Raw genomic sequence first — 10,800 nt, 5'->3', positions numbered from 1 at the left:
AGAAATTGCCCTACATCGCCAATGAGAGTGCACCGAAGCGGAAGGATGGATTCCTTCTCGGGAGAGAAAATAATAAGAATGTATAGATAATAAGATGTGAATCTGCTGTCCCCGTTAGACTGGCGGGACGTGTCCCGTAGGGGACTAGTCCGCCTGAATCGTGGATGAGAGTTCACGGAAGGAAGGAAAGTGAGAATGTAGAAAAAGAATTACAAAGTCATATAGGACACATATTTGGACGTTCTTAATTTCTTGCGGTCACCTGTTGGATTTCAATTAGATATGCGTCTTGGTGATGATAAGCAGTATCGTACAGATGATACAATTAAGAAGAGAAGCATAAGGTGCCGAGAGATAAACACACTAAATATTCACTTATGACAGTGGAAAAGTATGAATTTTTAAACAGTGGTGGGCACACGGTATTTACCTAAAAAATGTGTGTATTTTTTGTTTGAAAAATAAATATACACACAGTATTGATTGAATATGCACTCCTATGAGAGGGTATTGCAGGTAGTGTTCCTGCTAGGAATACCTGCTAGTCTTGCAGGAAAATAAGTTGTTTTAATATACACACAGACTTGTTTATATATACACACCTATGAGAGGGTATTGCAGGTGGTGTTCCTGCTTGTTAGAAAAATCCTGTGTTATTTTTAAAAAGGGTCTGATTGTGTGCCTGCTGGAACAGCAGGAAGACAAATTTTTTTGAATATGCACACCTATAGTAGGGTATTGCAGGTAATGTTCCTGCTAACCAAAAAGAATTGAAACAAAAATAGTTAAAGAATACATATTAAGTATCACATATTCAGATGTCAGATATAGGAGGTGCCCCTTAGAAGACACACCTGTTGTAGGGAATAAGATATCTACTATTTAGATGACAGATGGGCAAAAAATGCCCTAAACGAGATAAAAAGAATATTGGATATCACCCATTCCTGATGTCAGACATGAGAGGTGCCCCTTGGAAAAACGCGTTTCACCCGGTAACGGGCTTGTTCACTTTCATTCTGAGCAGCTAAAGGAAGTCTGATGCCTGGGTATTTAATGGAGCCAGCAATTAGTGTCTTCCTGTGATTGGTCATGTGGGCGGGAATAGTCTAAACTGGTATTCCTGATTGGGAGAAAGACTGTCGGTCATTGTTTAGCCAGAGTGGGGCGGAAGTTTTACTTGGTGCTTCCGCCCTCACTGTATGGCTATGTTGCGAACAAAGAGAATACCTGTGAATATTAAAACCGCTTGTATGGGCTGTGAATATAATTGGAAATTACCCGTAGGATTGATATTAGAGGGCCGCATCGGCGGTGTCCGGCGGACGAGTTATGTGGGCGGGGGTCATTACCTTCACTTCCGCCCTACTAGGTTAAAGCGGGTTGTCATGGTTACTGTGTCTCAGCGTGTGAGGGCCGCGAACGGCGGTATGGTGACGCTGGAAGGAGTGTGTGGGCGGAAGTCGTTACAGAAACTTCCGCCCGTTCTGGGTTCTAGCTGGTTGCTATGGAGACTGTATTCTGTTACCACGGTGACTAGACGGACGCTATGTTCCGCTGTAAGTGGAAGTAGTCTGCTGGGCTTATGTTCTTACTTCTGAGCACAGTGACTTTCTTGGAATGTGTTGGTCAATAAACAAGAAAAAACAAGAAAAAACAAGAAAAAACAGCACAACTTAACAGACCTGGGAGGGGGGGAGGGGGAGCGGTCAGAGTGTCTCCTGCTTGCTTAACTTGATGTATTTGTGTTTAATTGTGTGGAATGGGAAAATTAGTGTGACTAGTGTTAGATTAAGAGGAAGGGGAATGCTTGTGTATATGGTGGGAGTCTGTGAAAACAGGTGTATGTTAAAAGCTGTGATAAATATGTGTATAATATATATATATATATGTGTATTATAGTCTGTTGGATGGGAATATGAGGAAGGGTTGGTGAGTTGAAATTGGGTGTGCGGGATGGGAAAAATGGTTGGAATTAGAAGTGTGGTGTGCTACAGGATAGAAGTGATGATAATTAAGTGTGAGAGTATGAAATGCTCGCCTGGGTTGGCATAACCAGGACCTGAATTGATGGTGAAGCATGAATGTACTGTGTATGTTTGTGTGCGCGTGGGGGGGGGGGGGAGTGAAGGATGGTGTGGTGATAGGAAGTGTGTTGGTGTACATGGTGGACCCTATGTGTGCGAGTGATGTGACATGAAGGTGTATGCTGATTGCAATTGGTGAGTGGCATTGCGTATAGTGTGAGGTGTGGATAGGAGAGGTGAGTGATGGGATGATGGAGATAGGGTACCTGTGGGGGATGAAAATTTGATAGACCTATGTAGATCTTGTAAGTTATGGGAGTGCTATGCAAGGGGAGTCTCACAAGAAAACACTATAATTAATATTCTCATTGAGGCCATTGGGTCGCAGACCATTAAGCCTAAAGGTCCATTCACTCTCTTTTTTCAAAAGTTCTTTCGTAATATCCCCGCCTCTAATTCCCAGGTGAATTTGTTCCAAGCCAAAAATCTTGAAATCGTTCTGGTGATCCTTATGGAAGGTATGGAAGTGTCTTGCAACAGTTGTTAGCTGCTTCATCCTCGCAAGATCCATAGCGGCATTTCGACAAGTGCCCAGATGTTCCAAGGCTCTTTCCTTGAGTTTACGCGTTGTCATGCCTATGTACCTTGTGTCGCAGCTGCACGTAATACAATAAATTAGTGCTTGTGTATCACAATTGAAAAATTGTTTGATCATTATGTTCTTTCCATATCTGTCCACTACTGAGTTTGTTTTTAGGATATGAGGGCATATTTTACATTTGCCACAGGGAAAGGAGCCTGTCACTCTAGTGTTCGCTGGTGTTCCACTTGTCATGTAGTCCGTTATTTGGCTTTGTCTTGTTGTTTCACGGACAAAGTGGCTCCTGACTAAGTGATCCTTGATATTACTGGACCTTCGCCAGCTCATGTTGATTTTGGAATCAACATATGGTGATAAGTCCGTATCTAATTGTAGGATAGGCAGATGTTTTTCAATTGCCTGTTTTAAGAGCTTCCATTCAGGACAGAAGGTTCCAATGAACCTAACTGTGGTCTCATCATCTTTGTTTTTGGGTTGCCGTTGAGAGATCAGGCTATCCCTGTTGGTATGTAGGGCTTCCTTCTGAGCCCGCTTCAAAGAGCGCTTACTGTATCCCCTTTCTCGGAGCCGATCAATCAATTCATGACTTTTACTTTTGTAGACCTCTACCTCCGAGCAATTACGCCTCAGTCTCAAAAATTCTCCCTTGGGAATGTTCTCAATTGTGGGAGGGAAGTGTGCGCTGGTTTGGAGGAGAATGCTGTTAGTAGCAGTTTCTTTTCGATAGAGTTCTGTGGCCAAAGTGCCCTCAGGAGATTTATAGACCTGTAGGTCCAAGAAGGCAACCTTGTCTTTGCTGATCGTGTGTGTTAATTTGATATTCAAATTATTGTTATTAAGATGATGAATGAAAGACAATAAAAGTTCCTCTGTGCCGTCCCAGATGATGAAGATGTCATCTATGTAACGGAGCCAAATTAGCACATGGTCGGTGTATCTGTCATTCTGTTCATTGAATACATGAGTCTGTTCCCATCTCCCAAGAAATAGATTGGCATACGTTGGTGCGCAAGCCGCGCCCATCGCAGTGCCCCTGACTTGTAAATAAAAGCGATCCTGGAAAGTGAAGTGGTTCTTCTCTAATACAAATTTCATCAAATTAAATAACAGGGAATTGAAATCCTCATTTTTTCTGAAATCCAGGAAATGTCTTACTGCCTCGAGACCCACTTGGTGATCAATACTCGTATACAGGGCTTCTACGTCCAAGGTGGCCAGTAGAAAATGCTCTTCAAAGTTAATGTCTTGTATCTTACGGAGCAGGTCCGATGTGTCTTGTAAGTACGATGGCAGCTGTAATACGTATTCACGCAAATGTAGGTCGAGGAACCGGCTGGGTTGTTCTAGCATCCCTCCATTTCCAGACATAATCGGTCTGCCGGGTGGTCTTTGGATGTTTTTGTGGACCTTGGGAAGGAGGTAGAAGGTGGGTATCCTGGGATTGGTAACAGAGAGATATTTGTGTTCCTGTTTGGTAATTGTTCCAGTAGATGCTGCTTCATGGATCAGTTGGGAGTATTCTCTCATAAATTGTGGGATTGGATTGTGGGAAAGTCTCTTGTAACAGTCCGTCTGATTCAATTGACGGAGTGCCTCAATGGTATACATCTCAGTGGGCCAGAGAACGATATTCCCGCCTTTATCGGACGGTTTTATAACCACATCTTTCCAGGTATTCAGTTGTTTCAATGCTTGTCTTTCTTCTTTCTTCAGATTGTCTGGAAATCTGTAATGTTTGTTAAGGTTTTGTATATGAATCTGATCAAATTCCTTGGCCACCAAATTAAGAAATACTCGCACTTCAGGGCTATTATCATCAGACGGAAAAAAATTGGATTTGTTCTTGCACTTAGGTCGTTGACCGACTGTAGAGTCCCTATTGGATTCTAGGTATAGTTCTTCCAGAATGCTAAGTATGTTGCGGTCTTCCTCCGTATGTGGGACTTCTAGGATGTCATCCTTTTGTTTACTCCTCCTTGCAAAGAATTTCTTCAGTAGGAGTTTACGACCAAATAGTCTAAGATCTTTTTCCCACAGGAATCTGTTGAAAGACTTCGCAGGAGAGAAGGATAGACCTTTACTGAGAACATTTGATTGTGCCGGAGTAAGAGTTCTGTTGGATAAGTTGATTATTGTTAGGTGATGAGATATGGATGAGTCTATCGTATCTTCCGTCTCTGACGTTCCGGATACTTTGATGTTCGTGGCGTGTCCCATCGAGAATCTCGTCCCGTGTCTCTTCTTCGTTCCGTGTCTCAGAATGAAAGTGAACAAGCCCGTTACCGGGTGAAACGCGTTTTTCCAAGGGGCACCTCTCATGTCTGACATCAGGAATGGGTGATATCCAATATTCTTTTTATCTCGTTTAGGGCATTTTTTGCCCATCTGTCATCTAAATAGTAGATATCTTATTCCCTACAACAGGTGTGTCTTCTAAGGGGCACCTCCTATGTCTGACATCTGAATATGTGATACTTAATATGTATTCTTTAACTATTTTTGTTTCAATTCTTTTTGGTTAGCAGGAACATTACCTGCAATACCCTACTATAGGTGTGCATATTCAAAAAATTTGTCTTCCTGCTGTTCCAGCAGGCACACAATCAGACCCTTTTTAAAAATAACACAGGATTTTTCTAACAAGCAGGAACACCACCTGCAATACCCTCTCATAGGTGTGTATATATAAACAAGTCTGTGTGTATATTAAAACAACTTATTTTCCTGCAAGACTAGCAGGTATTCCTAGCAGGAACACTACCTGCAATACCCTCTCATAGGAGTGCATATTCAATCAATACTGTGTGTATATTTATTTTTCAAACAAAAAATACACACATTTTTTAGGTAAATACCGTGTGCCCACCACTGTTTAAAAATTCATACTTTTCCACTGTCATAAGTGAATATTTAGTGTGTTTATCTCTCGGCACCTTATGCTTCTCTTCTTAATTGTATCATCTGTACGATACTGCTTATCATCACCAAGACGCATATCTAATTGAAATCCAACAGGTGACCGCAAGAAATTAAGAACGTCCAAATATGTGTCCTATATGACTTTGTAATTCTTTTTCTACATTCTCACTTTCCTTCCTTCCGTGAACTCTCATCCACGATTCAGGCGGACTAGTCCCCTACGGGACACGTCCCGCCAGTCTAACGGGGACAGCAGATTCACATCTTATTATCTATACATTCTTATTATTTTCTCTCCCGAGAAGGAATCCATCCTTCCGCTTCGGTGCACTCTCATTGGCGATGTAGGGCAATTTCTCTCTACGACCATACCCCTCCGTTCACGCCCAATCTCGTCCGATCTTGGAAGCTAAACGGAGGTGGGCTGGGTCAGTACCTAGACGGGTGACTACTAGGGAATACCCGGTGAAGTAGGAAGATCTACCTAGGGCAATAACGCCAACAGCAGTATCACTACTTTACTGATTCCTACTATTCTCTTAATCCTTAATAAGTTTACCAATCTAAGACAGTGGCTAACTATCAGATATCAGCACATAGTGTGTGGGCTCTCTCATTCACTAACCCTACCCTATTCAGGGTTGTATTAATACAAACCAAGTTTGTACAGATTCTTAGCAGACGGAGGTTGCTTGTGATGTAGCCATCCTCCATTATGCAATTATCCAGGTATAATTAAGGATCTGAACATTCCACACATTATTGTGTAACACTTAATGGTGTTCCTTCCTGATACAATTTTCATACATGGTCATACGTGCAGTATATATCCAGTTTCGAGTTTTCTAATGAGGTGTAGAGTACAAGCCTAAAATGTCATTATCATTTCTCATTTGATCATAATTGAAAAGTAAACAATAATAAGAGTGCGCCCAAACTAGAGTCATACTTTTTCTCCTTGTAGATACATATGTACTTCCTTTTTATGACCCTGGGCGCACCGCCATACGGACAGATAGGGATTTCCAATATATGATCGTCCATTTCTGGCTTCTATATCATTCCCTGTATTTTTGAATCTATTTCTGTGCAAGATCAACAACCTGTGTTTTTTCATGTATGTATATGCTGTGCCATGCTCAGTTTCTGATCCTTTGCACGACCAATTCACTAATTTTCTGGGCAGATAACCTGTATCGCCCGTAAACTTGTCTTCCGTCCTGTACTCGCTTTCCTCTAACTCACTAACCCATTAGCCTCAAACTGACATACGGCACTATATCTAGTTCTCCGACCTAAGCCCCCTACTGTGAAGTATAAGCAGCATTAATCCTTTCATAAGAGGCAGTCTGGTTCCTGGGAAAACAGCATACCAGCAGCGTAATATGTCCTCCTTCTCTCTCAAAAATGAGTTATCCAAACGGAGGAATGTTGGTCAACTAGAAGACCTCCTGTCAGAAACCCTCAATATCGAGACTACGCCTACTGATTGGAGAACACCCTTTTCCAAATTACAGAGAACTCTTCAGAGACGTATCCGCCTGACCTGGGACATCACAGCGTTAGACAACTACATCAAGCATAAAATCGTACCAAGGGGCCTTAGACCAAAAATTTTCCCGTCTTTTCCCCTTGCCACAGAGAGTCTGAAGCACGAATGGGAATCCGCCCTATTAAAATGCACCAGTGACCTACTGCACATCCTGGTTAAACATGATACCTTAATGTTAGATCAGGTTGAAAAGGAGATAGAGGAACTGGGCAAGGAATTAGAAAACTGGGAAAAAGATATTTCATTCCAGACAACCTTCGAAAAATACAAGAAGGATCTTGACACTTATGAAAAAACCATCGTTGATCGAAAGCGGAATAAGTTGCAACGAGATAAACGGGACTTTTCCCAGGGTGATATCTTCAAGTGGAACCCCCCAGGAATAGAGGTAGAAGGCAACCAGAGGGGTTTACTTTTTCTGAATTCGAGTCATCTACAAGTGAGGACTCTCTCAGTGAGACACCAGATACGGGACGATCCATCTCCAACTCCAGTAGGGAAGGTTCTCCTCATTTTTTAGAAAGAGGACAGAAACCAAGAGGAAGATACAGACCACAAGAAAGACGAGACGAGGGGGGAAGAAGAGACACGGGACGAGATTCTCGATGGGACACGCCACGAACATCAAAGTATCCGGAACGTCAGAGACGGAAGATACGATAGACTCATCCATATCTCATCACCTAACAATAATCAACTTATCCAACAGAACTCTTACTCCGGCACAATCAAATGTTCTCAGTAAAGGTCTATCCTTCTCTCCTGCGAAGTCTTTCAACAGATTCCTGTGGGAAAAAGATCTTAGACTATTTGGTCGTAAACTCCTACTGAAGAAATTCTTTGCAAGGAGGAGTAAACAAAAGGATGACATCCTAGAAGTCCCACATACGGAGGAAGACCGCAACATACTTAGCATTCTGGAAGAACTATACCTAGAATCCAATAGGGACTCTACAGTCGATCAATGACCTAAGTGCAAGAACAAATCCAATTTTTTTCCGTCTGATGATAATAGCCCTGAAGTGCGAGTATTTCTTAATTTGGTGGCCAAGGAATTTGATCAGATTCATATACAAAACCTTAACAAACATTACAGATTTCCAGACAATCTGAAGAAAGAAGAAAGACAAGCATTGAAACAACTGAATACCTGGAAAGATGTGGTTATAAAACCGTCCGATAAAGGCGGGAATATCGTTCTCTGGCCCACTGAGATGTATACCATTGAGGCACTCCGTCAATTGAATCAGACGGACTGTTACAAGAGACTTTCCCACAATCCAATCCCACAATTTATGAGAGAATACTCCCAACTGATCCATGAAGCAGCATCTACTGGAACAATTACCAAACAGGAACACAAATATCTCTCTGTTACCAATCCCAGGATACCCACCTTCTACCTCCTTCCCAAGGTCCACAAAAACATCCAAAGACCACCCGGCAGACCGATTATGTCTGGAAATGGAGGGATGCTAGAACAACCCAGCCGGTTCCTCGACCTACATTTGCGTGAATACGTATTACAGCTGCCATCGTACTTACAAGACACATCGGACCTGCTCCGTAAGATACAAGACATTAACTTTGAAGAGCATTTTCTACTGGCCACCTTGGACGTAGAAGCCCTGTATACGAGTATTGATCACCAAGTGGGTCTCGAGGCAGTAAGACATTTCCTGGATTTCAGAAAAAATGAGGATTTCAATTCCCTGTTATTTAATTTGATGAAATTTGTATTAGAGAAGAACCACTTCACTTTCCAGGATTGCTTTTATTTACAAGTCAGGGGCACTGCGATGGGCGCGGCTTGCGCACCAACGTATGCCAATCTATTTCTTGGGAGATGGGAACAGACTCATGTATTCAATGAACAGAATGACAGATACACCGACCATGTGCTAATTTGGCTCCGTTACATAGATGACATCTTCATCATCTGGGACGGCACAGAGGAACTTTTATTGTCTTTCATTCATCATCTTAATAACAATAATTTGAATATCAAATTAACACACACGATCAGCAAAGACAAGGTTGCCTTCTTGGACCTACAGGTCTATAAATCTCCTGAGGGCACTTTGGCCACAGAACTCTATCGAAAAGAAACTGCTACTAACAGCATTCTCCTCCAAACCAGCACACACTTCCCTCCCACAATTGAGAACATTCCCAAGGGAGAATTTTTGAGACTGAGGCGTAATTGCTCGGAGGTAGAGGTCTACAAAAGTAAAAGTCATGAATTGATTGATCGGCTCCGAGAAAGGGGATACAGTAAGCGCTCTTTGAAGCGGGCTCAGAAGGAAGCCCTACATACCAACAGGGATAGCCTGATCTCTCAACGGCAACCCAAAAACAAAGATGATGAGACCACAGTTAGGTTCATTGGAACCTTCTGTCCTGAATGGAAGGTCTTAAAACAGGCAATTGAAAAACATCTGCCTATCCTACAATTAGATACGGACTTATCACCATATGTTGATTCCAAAATCAACATGAGCTGGCGAAGGTCCAGTAATATCAAGGATCACTTAGTCAGGAGCCACTTTGTCCGTGAAACAACAAGACAAAGCCAAATAACGGACTACATGACAAGTGGAACACCAGCGAACACTAGAGTGACAGGCTCCTTTCCCTGTGGCAAATGTAAAATATGCCCTCATATCCTAAAAACAAACTCAGTAGTGGACAGATATGGAAAGAACATAATGATCAAACAATTTTTCAATTGTGATACACAAGCACTAATTTATTGTATTACGTGCAGCTGCGACACAAGGTACATAGGCATGACAACGCGTAAACTCAAGGAAAGAGCCTTGGAACATCTGGGCACTTGTCGAAATGCCGCTATGGATCTTGCGAGGATGAAGCAGCTAACAACTGTTGCAAGACACTTCCATACCTTCCATAAGGATCACCAGAACGATTTCAAGATTTTTGGCTTGGAACAAATTCACCTGGGAATTAGAGGCGGGGATATTACGAAAGAACTTTTGAAAAAAGAGAGTGAATGGACCTTTAGGCTTAATGGTCTGCGACCCAATGGCCTCAATGAGAATATTAATTATAGTGTTTTCTTGTGAGACTCCCCTTGCATAGCACTCCCATAACTTACAAGATCTACATAGGTCTATCAAATTTTCATCCCCCACAGGTACCCTATCTCCATCATCCCATCACTCACCTCTCCTATCCACACCTCACACTATACGCAATGCCACTCACCAATTGCAATCAGCATACACCTTCATGTCACATCACTCGCACACATAGGGTCCACCATGTACACCAACACACTTCCTATCACCACACCATCCTTCACTCCCCCCCCCCCCCCCACGCGCACACAAACATACACAGTACATTCATGCTTCACCATCAATTCAGGTCCTGGTTATGCCAACCCAGGCGAGCATTTCATACTCTCACACTTAATTATCATCACTTCTATCCTGTAGCACACCACACTTCTAATTCCAACCATTTTTCCCATCCCGCACACCCAATTTCAACTCACCAACCCTTCCTCATATTCCCATCCAACAGACTATAATACACATATATATATATATATTATACACATATTTATCACAGCTTTTAACATACACCTGTTTTCACAGACTCCCACCATATACACAAGCATTCCCCTTCCTCTTAATCTAACACTAGTCACACTAATTTTCCCATTCCACACAATT

The 10,800-nt window shown here is 42.3% G+C and overlaps 1 pseudogene; it reads left to right on the top strand.

The window, feature by feature from the left end:
* The first annotated feature begins 5,905 nt into the window (after positions 1 to 5,905).
* On the top strand, positions 5,906 to 6,024 carry LOC134946137 (5S ribosomal RNA; annotated as a pseudogene).
* The last annotated feature ends 4,776 nt before the right edge of the window (positions 6,025 to 10,800 follow it).

Source organism: Pseudophryne corroboree, chromosome 7, assembly GCF_028390025.1.
Source record: "Pseudophryne corroboree isolate aPseCor3 chromosome 7, aPseCor3.hap2, whole genome shotgun sequence".
Lineage (NCBI taxonomy): Eukaryota > Metazoa > Chordata > Amphibia > Anura > Myobatrachidae > Pseudophryne > Pseudophryne corroboree.
Note: the sequence above shows the minus strand (reverse complement) of the source record. Positions and strands in the feature narration are given on the sequence as shown.